Here is an 11,742-nt window from a genome sequence, read left to right on the forward strand (position 1 = left end):
TGAATCTGCACCTAGTTAAAGGAGAGAGGGAAAACACTTTTGTCCAGCTTCTCAACAGCCAAGGAGTAGTAGCAGAGGATGGAGAAGGGGCAAGGCTTCCATGTCATGATGTCCTATCAGGAATAGTCATGGATCTGGACTGAAACCCCAGATCCAAATACCCCAAGTTTTGGCATGATGGATGGAATATGAAATCAGATCCAAAAATTGATGTTTAATGTCCACTTCAGTCAATATCTGATGATATAGCTTTGAGATGTCGATGCAATGTGACAACACAAGTATTGCCTGGCCACACGACAGTTACCTTCTGACACTATTCAATGACAAAGCAGCTCTCACTCTGTGATTTTAACCGATCACCTCTGTAAATGTTTTGCACTCAGCATATCACTTTCTATCTGAGGATCTTGTTCAGTTTCACCTTGATTTATTAATCCTCAAACATACCCATGTAAAGAGGGTATTAATATTTCCATGTTCTAGATGGGGAAACTGAAGCACAGAGTGTTCAAGTGCCTTGGGCAAGGTGACACAGTGAGTCTGTGGCAAAACCAGGAATAAAAGTTAGGAGTCATGACTCCTAGACTCTTGCTTAAACCAATAGACAATGATCCCTCAAACACAGATGTATTATTATTTTATAGACTGGCTTTAAATTGGAGGAGAGAGAGCATTTATTTACCAAGGAGCTTGCTGTGCAAATAAATAAGTGAATTCCCATTTCTGTTTGTGAGTTGCTATTTGAAGAACTGCTCACTTTTACTGCCCATTTCCTCTTTCTGTTTGATATTCCAGTGAAGTTCTAATAATCCTGTCTTGAGGACATCACAGTCTGTCATTGTGGGAATGACAGGGGTGTCACAAATTCATCATTCTGATATTAGTGCAAAATCAAGTATGGTAGGAAGATGGGCTGGGAGGGACTTGACTTTTGTTTTAAAATAATTGTCTTTGAAAATTATGAATGTAAAATATTATGCAGATGATTAATTAGCTGAGAACAGGCAAATAAAATGAAGGAGAAACACGTGAAACCAACCAAGTTCCGTTTCACAGGCATTGTTCAGAAATATTCTGCACCACAAACATTTCAGGTGTAATTGACCCATATTAATTTCAGGAATAGCTCCCAATGGGAAAGGCTGGGAGTAGCTGTGGGGTGCAGTAGCTGTGAGTGTCCCCAAACCAGCATTCTTGGGGTATGTCCTCACTGCAGAATTAAGTTGGGTTTTGACTTGGGTGTTGCCCCTGACCCCCTTCCCATCCATACACACAAAACCTCTGCCCTGAGTTTGGGGCTGTAGGCTAAAGCTTGAGTGCAGGTTTCACTTGAGCTGGTAGCCCAGGCCACCCCCTTTGCAGCGAGGCTGCAGGCTAAATCACTTCAGTGCCTTCCCACAATCCTCTCTCTATGCCCAGAAGGACAGACAAGTTCTCCCATAATTAATTGGGAAAGCATCAAAGAGTGGCTTAGCTCTACTGTAGCACAAAGAGCTGTGGGGTATGCCCCCTGAAGTCCTAGTGACACACACGGGAGTACAGCACCAAGAGCTCTGGTATGGCTTTGCTGTGCAGCTGCTCACAGCTGGGCTAGGATAAGCCTGGTGCTCAGACCCAGGTGCTGATCACCCAAATTAACTCTAAAGTGAGGACATACCTTTGCTATGAGAGAGGCTGGGAACGGAGTGCCTCCAGCTGAGAGAGGGTGGAAATGGAATAGCTTGCGTTTGTGCAAGTAAGTGGTTGGTAGCATTACTGGGGCCACAGGTGTGAGATCCCTCAAACCACCTCTTTTGCAGTCAGGGAGACAGGACTGGAAGTAGTTGTGAGGTCACCCGAGTTAGCTTCCCTGTACTATACAGTTCCCCACCATATCCTCAGCTAGAAGTGCCTGGGAATGGAACATTAGTAGCTATGAGCTTCACGATAACCATGACAACCTACAGTGTAGTTCCTTGAATTGACTCTGGCTGTTGGCTTTTGGCACCGTCTATATTTGCTAGCACCATTCTAACACTGCCTCCTGCTGGGAGAGGGTGGAACTGTAATAGCTGTGTATTGTGCAGGTGAGTGGTTGGTACCATTACTGGGGCCACAGTTCATATCTTCAGCCACATTAGGCTGTCCTTTCCTCTAGGCAACATCATGGCATCTGAAGCTGAAGTATTTAATGAGCAGCTCCAGGTGTCTCCTGCAGAGTCACTGAACCCAGTAACTTGATTCCCAGGTCTGTAATTAGAATCCCTCTTATTAAATAATGAAGTGTTCTTGTATTCTAGTGGCCTTGCTTGTTGTCTGATAAAAGGAGAAATGGAGTGGCTAGAAAGATTGGGATAGCATCAAGGCTCCCGTGGTTCAGATTCAGATGCCGTCTGTAATTCACTACTATGGAAATTGAATAACACAGACGATGAGGTTAAGAAACTTTCAGCTACTGGGACTAAGGATAGATGAAAAATAGCACTCATGTATGAGACCTGAGTAAAATGTGGGAGGGGAGGATGACTTTGGAGATGTGTGTAATGTTACACATATCATTTACTATGTTGTATAGAGGGTTGGACATGTAATCTTTGCTGAAAACAAAATCCAGGAAATGTTGGCTTCTGTAGACTTTGTGAAGCATTTGCAAACCAGCTCTGTTATTTGCAAATCTGTTCAGCACTTGCAAATATTTAAACAAGTGAACAAATGGCAGACTACGGCCAGATCTTAGATATTACAGTGATGGGACTATTACTTTCTTATTGTTCATATTGCAGTAGCAACCAAAGACTCCAGCCAGGATCAGGCCCCCATAATGCTAGGCGCTGTTCATGCACACAGTAAGAGGGACTCTCTAGGTAGGTGACAGGTGAAATATTTACAAAGTATCCAGTGTTGGATTTTAATATTGAGAGTCAAAATCAGTCCTCTCGGTATTCTAAAGGGTAGAATGCATGTGCTAAACATCAGATATATGACTGATTGAATCATACAGACCATTTTTGAAGCTCAGGAATACTACAGAGTTTGAATATGGTCAAAAGGAACTGAAACCCTAGAATTCATGACGTTCCTTTCTGCTGTTTGACTGACTTTAATTATCTGTAATCTGTATACTGAATATCGTGTGTGTATGTGAATTAAGAGCCATTGCTATGAAGATAGATTGGGATATATTTCAGCAGAGCAATGGCACTTTTATGCCACAATTAAATCCTTTCTTTTTTTCACTCTTCAAATAACCATCTGGAGTTTAGTAAAGCATTTGATACCAAGTCCCACAAAATCTTTCTTTGAAAAATTAATTCAAACTGGCTTGGATATGAACACTTTAGTGTTAAATGAAAACCGGCAGAAGGACCATAAATAAAGGATGGAGATATCCGCTGATGTATAAAGTTGTGGGGGGATATTTGATGAAGTAACAGGACTCAGTGGTTTAGATCTGATCTCATGTATCACCTTCATTAATGATCTAAGAAAAGATATAACTGGAAAAAAAGGAGGAAAAAATTAGATTTATAACAACAAAAATCTTCAATTTTTTTATTTGAGATGTCATCAAAAATTGAAATTTTGTTGAAATTTCAAAGTTCAAAACATTTTTACCAGCTCTATGGTTGGTTCAAAAACAAGAAACATTTTCTGGTGAGAGTTTCAATGAACATTTTTTCTGATTTGTTTTTAGGATTTTGAAATGTCAAAATTTCAAAATCCAATAGATTTTGGCCACCTCTCGTAAACAGCACTTGGATTCAACGAAGACAATGGATTGGATGACTTAGTGGGTCTCTGCCATTTGTTGTGTCCATGTGTCTCTGATTATATTGCAGAAAGAAGAAGTTGATGTTCTTCATGGCAGCATTGTTTGGCACTCCAGAAATGAGTAGGTTCTTGGATAAAAGAACTGTCACTCACTTAAATTACAGCTCTCTGGGCTTATACACAGTAGCGCTGGCTGAAATGTTTTTGAGTTTCAAAATCTCAATGACAATTTTAATTGAAATTTCAACACAAACAACTGAAAAAGCATTCCAACCAAAATTTCACATCCATCCTTCTTCTTGTTTTTCAATCAGCTATGGAGGTGGTTGCCATTATTCTGATTTTGAAATTTGGTTGATCTCAGCTTTTCAAATGTTGTTAATAAAAAAGCAGGATTCTCTTTTTTCTTTTTCTTTTTTTAATTGAAAAATAACCATTTTTGGAGCTTTGATGGAAACCCTGTCTCTGGATTTCTAGCCTGTTCTTCAGTTTTGGTCTCTCTCAATATAAACGCTGTAAAATTGCTTGTCTATGTCTGTTTGATGTACCTGCCTTTGAAAATCAAAGTGCTTTACAACTCATTTGATGACTTTTCTAGGGCAGTTTCTTATGCTATCCCCAGATGCTCCTCACCTCTGACTTGAAACAATTTAGCAGCTGACACATATCTACTGAGTAAGAGAGCTGGAGTCAGAGGGAGAGGGAGTAGGAGATACGTAATGTGAGTCCGTTTTTGACCTCCAGTATCACTTGGCTTTCGTTCACACTCTGTGTGGGGTTTCATTGGAGCTCTGAGTACTGCAATATTTTCCTTTCCCTTCCTTTAAGTGAATCTGGCATCTCATGGCCATTAGTTCTGAAACCCTTTTAATGTGTAAGTTATCAGAGCTTCAAGAAGGAGGACAGTGCACTTACTAAGCCAGCCATCCTGTACAGGTTCTGCGTTGTTCCTATCAATAATGTACCAGCTTGCTTCATGACCAGGGGCCATACTGGCCTCAGCTGCTCTCTCTCAGTGCATGAAGCATGCACTGGCACTGAGAGACCATGTGCTGCTCTATCACATTGCCTCATCACTCACTGTTTATTTTATTTTAGGGCATCATTGTCCTCACATTGGTACCGTCCAGCCTCTCCTTTGCCCACCTGGTTCCTGCACCGATGTCCCTGGGCAAAGCGAGTGCCAAAGATGCAATGAAAGCTCCTGCTGTTTGGATACTGTGGGTCAGATCCAACAGGACCACGGACCCACTGAGTCACCAGAAGGCCTGCGATGCCAGCCATGCCCATCAGGTGAGCTGTACACTTTCTAGTGCTTGCATTCATCCGCCCATCTAACAGGCATTTGTAGAGGGTGTGAGCCAAAACTCAGTGGAATGATCCCCACTGACTTCAGTGGGCTTTGGTTTAGATCCCAGAAGACCTGAACTTGGGGTTCCTTTTCCCAGGCAGTGCACCCTGCAGTTAAACAACACTCACCCCCACTCCTTGCAAGTATCACTCTGCACACAGAAGAGTAAAATGTGTGCTTGAGGAGGGAATCACTTGCCAGCCTTGTTTCACACGTTGTGCTTTGCAATGTGATGTAGGCTTGGCCAAACCCTAACATACTGGAGCTGGGCATCAGCCACCAATCTATGAACTCAACCTGCATTGTGACATTTGCATCACTGTGTCATCTTCGGGATGTCCTAATGCCAGGACTTTGAGACTCCACCCTTGGACAGGAGGAGCAGACCCAATTATCAGGCCACTAGTGCAGAAGCTGTAAGCACTCTGCTGCCTTCTCCTCAGCCCATACACACTCGAAAGCTGAGGTCTCAGAGCATGGTACAGTGGGACCCGCAACTCCTTGGGACTTGCCCATATTCGCCTCTGCACCTGATTGGTTTGATTCACACACTTGTGGCCTCCATTTGATGCTCCATGTGGAACAGCCTGGCAGTGAACCATCTCCTCTCTGTAGTGGCCTCTCAGTAGAGTGAGCTACACAGAATGTCGTTTCCCAGACACAGACATTATTCTGACTGCCTCTTCTTTCAGGTCGTTTTTGTGCTGATGGATTTATAGCCCCTCCATGCCCAGCAGGGAACTTCAGGCCCAGAGAGCAGTTCTGCGAGCCCAGTGACAGCTCCTCATGCTTGCCAGGTCTGTGTTTTATTTCATCTCCATTTTGCACAATGGGGGAAATAATTCTCGCTCTAAATCACCCTGCTAATTAGTTGCTTATACAGGGTATGACAGTTATAGTGCTTATTTACTACCCTCTGGCTGAGATGGTATTGTAGAGCACAGAGAAGAGAACACCCAGAAAATCGCCTTCTAACCTCCAGATGTGCGGCAAAGTGTTCAGGAATTATTAGAACCTTAAAAATACAATACAATAAAATAAAATAGAGTTATTATGTGGAATGGAAGTTATTTAAAGTGCAATAGAAGAGGAGATTTCAAATACATTTTGGCTTGTGAAAGGTACAAGATTAACAGTCCCAGAGATCTAAGTCTTATGCTGAATCTGTGGATACATAAGATGTGGGCAGTGGCAGAGTAATAGGCAGTCAGTAGGGTCTGAACATAGATCCTTCAGATCTGCAACACAGAGCTCTGGCACTTGAGCTAAAGGAGTAATTCTATGTGCTGCCTTCAGTAGTAAGCTGTGCTCTGATTACAGATCAGCCACTAGAGGGGGATGCAACAGACATTTTGCAATGGTCCTGCACAAGCCTCCCCAACACATTGAACTACTGCCAACTCCAGTACTTCAGACCTCACATCTTCCTAAGAACCAGGCCATGGACACTGCAAAAGAATCACAGGACGAGTCACTTTCTCCTAACACTGAACAGGGGATCCTACTTGCATGTCCATAGATGCTGGAGATGGGGGAAGTCAAAGAGCCATTACCCCCCACTTTTTAAACAGGGTGGCCATGCCCCCCACTTTTGAGAACCTGAATTTGGTGGGGGAAAAACAAGTGGGGAAGGGACCAGGAGGCCCAGCCCCCTGAACAGAGCTGGGTAGCCTAACAGCAGAGCATCATCCTGCTGGCAAGACACATGGGTGGCAAGACCAAATCTGAGTGACTGGTGTTGCAGCCTGGTGCACGGGGTCACAACGCCATTCAAATTTAGCCCCTTTTGGTTGCTTTGTGCCCACACATTTGCAGTCCTTCCAGCACCCATGTGCCTTCCTGCCACAGATTCACAGCCACCCAGTTTCTCACTAGCTAAAGCTGCTTGGTGAGAGAATCGGACACAGAGCTGCCATGACTGTCCACCTGGAGAGAGACAAGAAGGAAACTACAGTTTCATGACAAATTCCAGGGAAAGGCAGAAGAAATGTTGTGGGGTGGGGGAGATGTGGGTCAAATAATATGTAAGGTTTAAAAAAGGCTGAATTTCTTTATGATCAATAAAAACATCTATAGATAAATATATATATAATCAGGAAGGGGTCAAAGCCTATGTTTCAGGGCACTTTGGGTGCAATTCACCCTGGCACAGAAAGACAGCGCAAAGTTATGTCCTTCCTCAAAATACGGATTAAATGGGTCTTGGGGGCTGGCCCTCTGCACAGGGATGACTTCACACTAGCTGATGCTTGCAGGGGCCAGGAAGAAATTTCCCCCTTAGTACAGCATTGCACAATGGTTAGGTGCTGTACGGTTTGTTTGTTCTAACCTGGTATGGCAAAGCTTAGGCACCTGGCGCACAAGTCACTGGTAAGTGCTTCCTTTTCTGAATACGTCAGGGAGAGGTCTGTTACTTTCTGCTGTGGGTATCTGGATATCTGGTGCCACTGCATGCAGACCAGCATGCATATCCCTGCAGGCATGCTCTTAAAAAGATGAGGTCACTCACACAGTCCATTCTATTAAAAAACAGGTTTATTTTACTTACATGTGACATCCATTAGGACAGGAGATCGATGGTTGGGCCAATGGCCTCTGTCATGACGTTTGTCCTAATGGATGACACCTGTAAGTGAAATAAACCTATTTTTAATGGAACAGACCACGTGAGCATCCTCCTCTGAAACAGAGGGCACCTTCATGACTATGCATCCAATGCACAAAATCGGGGCCTGATCTGAACTTGCTACTAGTCTCACTGCCTATCATCCTGTGAGAACATGGATGCAGATTAGTCTATGTCTCTGTAAAGCATTTAAAGGACTCCTGGGCCCTATCTTGAGAAAACCTGGACTATGTCAAACATGAGCTGATTAAAGTTCTGTGTGCTGACTATAGAACAATGAGTCCGGCTTTCAGTGTATGACACCGATTGGGCATGAGTAAGGATTTGCAGGCGCTAGCCCCTAGTTCAGCTGTATTTTGTTTTTGGAGTTGATCTTGCAAGGTGCTGAGGGCCCTCAACATCCACAAAATACAGAAATCCTTAGCAGCTTGCAGAATGACATCCCCAACAGACTTGTCTGCAAAAGAAAACTACGTCTTTTTGCCTGGAGGAGTCCTGTTGCATAATCAGCAGAATGCCTAGCCTCATATAGCATTCATCTGATTCATCTGTACATATCAAAGCACCATGCAAAGAAGGATAAATATTATTATCCCCATTTTGCAGATAGGGAAAATGAGGCACAGAGCAATGCCATGGCTTGCCCAAGGTCACCCAGCAAGCCAGTGGCAGAGCTATATGACATAGCAGTCAGTTTAGACAGGCCCTGTTGTGTCTAACTTCATGTCAACCGGTGAACTGTAGGATGAATCAAAACTAGCTAGCCTGGTGTTAAACAGACTTGACTCTGCCTGCAGTGTGACTGTAATGTTGTGCTTAACATCGTGTTAGTTAATATGTCTCCTCAAGGCCATGCACAACCTCATTTTCAAATCTTTAATGAGAAGAACAACGAAGCAGCATAAAGTAATGTACATAAACTGTAAGCTCCTTGGGGTACAAATCCGCTGTTTGTTCTGTGTTTGTACAGCACCTATTACGATGGGGTCCTGGTCCATGACTGGGGCTCCTAGGCAGTATTGCAGTTCAAATCATAATAATTAATAATAATAGTCTTTTTGTGTGGTGTAAAAGAAAATATGAAAAATCCCAAATCAGCAACCTTTTGAAATCAGCTGCTACAAAATTGCAGCTTTCCATTTGCCTTCTGCATTGTTGTTGTTTGGTTTTTCCTACAGGAGAACATTGTGAAGTCAGGAAACCTGTTGAGAATCACTGAATTTTGCAAATTAGCGAGTAATTGGGCAAACTCAATTAAAAAAAGAAAAAAAGAATCCCAGAATGATGCCTCCCAAACTGTACTTGGTTCATTTGTTTTGATAATTGTCATTTGTTTTTAATTATTTATTTTTCATAGTGTATTAGTGAGTGGAATGTAATATATTTTGGTGCAAATAATCATGTCTAAGTAATACACAGCTTCTCTAAAGCCTCCTCTGCTACTACATTTTTGCTAAGGCACAAGGAAGGACTTTTGCATTTCAATGTGAATTATAATGGATGTGGATTACCGATGTTCTGCTGCAATCATGATACCTTGTGTTTTTATGCTGCCTTGATCTGAAAAAGCACTTTGCAAACAGTAACAGTGCCCCGTAACACTCTGTCAATTAGTTATCACTCTTTTTCAAATAGGGAAAGTGAGTCACAGAAAGATTAAGGGAATAAACCAAAGTCCACTGAAGTGTTTCCATTGACTTCAGATGAGGCCCTAAATGATTTGTCCAAGGTCATGCACTAACAAAGTCCTAACTGGAAACAGAACCCAGGAGTCCTGATTCCCAATCCCCTGCTATAACCACAAGGCACCACTGTCTCTCAAATGCACATGTATTAACAAGGTAATACATTCCTAAAATTGAGGCATATTTTCTTCTGTCTGATCATTTCTTGCTAGTGGACAATTCGGCTACTAAAGCATCCTGACTGTTAAATGATTCTTTGCTCACTGGCTAAGACTAGGACATCACTGCTTCCCTCCCGCTTCTGAAATTAAAATCATAAGTGAATTTTCACAGCGCAGCTAGGAAGAAGTCTCAAATCTCAGCCACACAATGAAATTCAATAGACAGACAAGGCCAGCGGCATCTAAACAAAGATCTTAGATGGTGCAAAGTAAATTAGATTTTAAAAACTCTTTCAGTTTAATAATCTAAACTGTTAGCCTGCAGCTGTACTACCTTCTGTGCTGATCCTGTCAACTCTGCTAAACCCAGGGGTGCTGGGCTGGTGTTTGAATGGGAGATTCTCAAATAACACACATTTGAGGAGTCCGAAGGTGACGCACTTTCCTTTAAGTCAGGGCCGAACATTCCAGTACCAAAGGGGTGACATGCAGGAGTTCTGATAAGAGATTGAGCTTTAGCCCTGCCCCCACTCCCGTGACATCGGTCAGGATTACAAAACATCAAAACTGCTGTGTTCCTGAGTCTTTAAGGAGTAAAGCTTAGATCTTGGCAATTCATGGTTATTTATTCAGTAAAGCTGGTCAAAAGTTTCTGGTTTCTTGATGAAAAACTAAAACTGAAAAATGTTTGACGCAAAAAAAAAATGTTGGCAAAATTTTCCTGTAGAAATTTCTGGGTTTTGGAAACCAACATTACTTTTTATTTTTATTTTATGAATAACCAAACTAAAAATTACCCAAAACTGCACATTTGTACCAAAAAACATTCAGATTTTGTTGTGGTGGTTATGGTGGTGGATTGTTTGCTATTGAAGAATCAAATAATTTTGACCAAAATGGACATATTCATTTTGGTTGAGAAGCCATTTTTCTTTGGCAACAGGGGAGAGGAGATTAGATTAAAAATTCTGAGCAACTCTAGTCTTTATACATCCTCATGTTAATCCTGGTATCCTAGACAAATCCCAGTTCAAGCAATTTGATTTTTCCTGCCTCAAATTCCCTCTGCCATTTCAGTGGAATAAGGTATTCTTTCCTTCCTGTCCTAAATTGGTATACTTGCTGTGTGCTGTTTGAACAGCTTCTGTATTCCAAACCAGAAAAGGCTGCTAAATTTGTATTTTGCTTTAAATATGTAAAGCAATTTGGGATCCTTGGAGAGGCAGGCACTCTATAAGCCTGAGACAGGAGAAATAACGTTGGAAAGGAATGATTTTTAATTATGGGTTTGTTTTTTTAATCTTGACACTGTCCCCTTAAGTCAGAATGGGAGCCTCCTTTGTTTAATGCACTGGCTTCAAAGGCTGTCACGTCTGCAATAGTTGTCATTCAAGCAGCTATCTATGTGTTTGGGCTGAGTATGTCTCCTGTCTATGAAACTCATTCATCGCTCCGTATCCAGAATACAAGCATGGAAACAGCTCAACTGTTATACAGACCAGGCTCTCTCAAGATGAGAATCCAGAAATTTGGGGTATTAAATACATTAAGAAGGGGACCCTGGCTAACCTGCATCTATGTGTGTTTGCAGGCTGGTGTATTTATTTGATTTTTAATGTATCTATTTCTCATATTATCGGCTTGGAAAACAATTGCTTCCAAAATCGACTCAACCAAGGAAACATTCAGCTAGTCCAACAGCACCACCCTCTGGTGCTGCAGTGGCTTTATCACCCTGTCTAAGGAGCACTTCTTCATCGTATTTCCTTGCAGTAGGACTCATCAGGGTAAAGGAAAGGGAGCCATATTTTGTATGCTACAACCTCTTTGCAGTGCCATGCTCTCTAGAGGTCATAAGTGTTCTTCCTCTCCTTAGGATCCAGACAGTGTCTGAAGTGCCCCACTGGGTATTTCTGCCCTTCTGGTGCTAGTTACCCACACCCGTGCCAGCCGGGTACCTATAATCCTCTCCAGGGACAGGATGATGCCACAGACTGCAGGGCCTGTCCAGCAGGTAGAGTTTGTACCCAGGCTGGCTTGTCCCAGCCAGACTCGGAGTGCATGGCTGGGTAAGTATCAGTTCTTCTTTGCACTGTTTTCTGTGCCTGTGCTTTTTGGTTCTGCCTCTTTGGTTTTGTTAATGCAGGGGGCAGGGTATTGCCTAGA

At 42.5% G+C, this 11,742-nt stretch overlaps 1 long non-coding RNA gene across 1 annotated transcript; it reads left to right on the forward strand.

Moving 5' to 3' along the window:
• Nucleotides 1-4,905: 4,905 nt before the first annotated feature.
• LOC137162775 (uncharacterized) lies at nt 4,906-9,155 on the forward strand. Its single transcript, XR_010922493.1, has 3 exons — nt 4,906-5,046; nt 5,797-5,901; nt 8,909-9,155. It is a non-coding gene; the product is annotated as an uncharacterized lncRNA (long non-coding RNA).
• Nucleotides 9,156-11,742: the final 2,587 nt, after the last annotated feature.

Source organism: Emydura macquarii, unplaced genomic scaffold (assembly GCF_026122565.2).
Source record: "Emydura macquarii macquarii isolate MOO-44397 ecotype Brisbane River unplaced genomic scaffold, CSIRO-AGI_Emac_v2 contig_312, whole genome shotgun sequence".
In the NCBI taxonomy this organism is placed as follows: domain Eukaryota; kingdom Metazoa; phylum Chordata; order Testudines; family Chelidae; genus Emydura; species Emydura macquarii.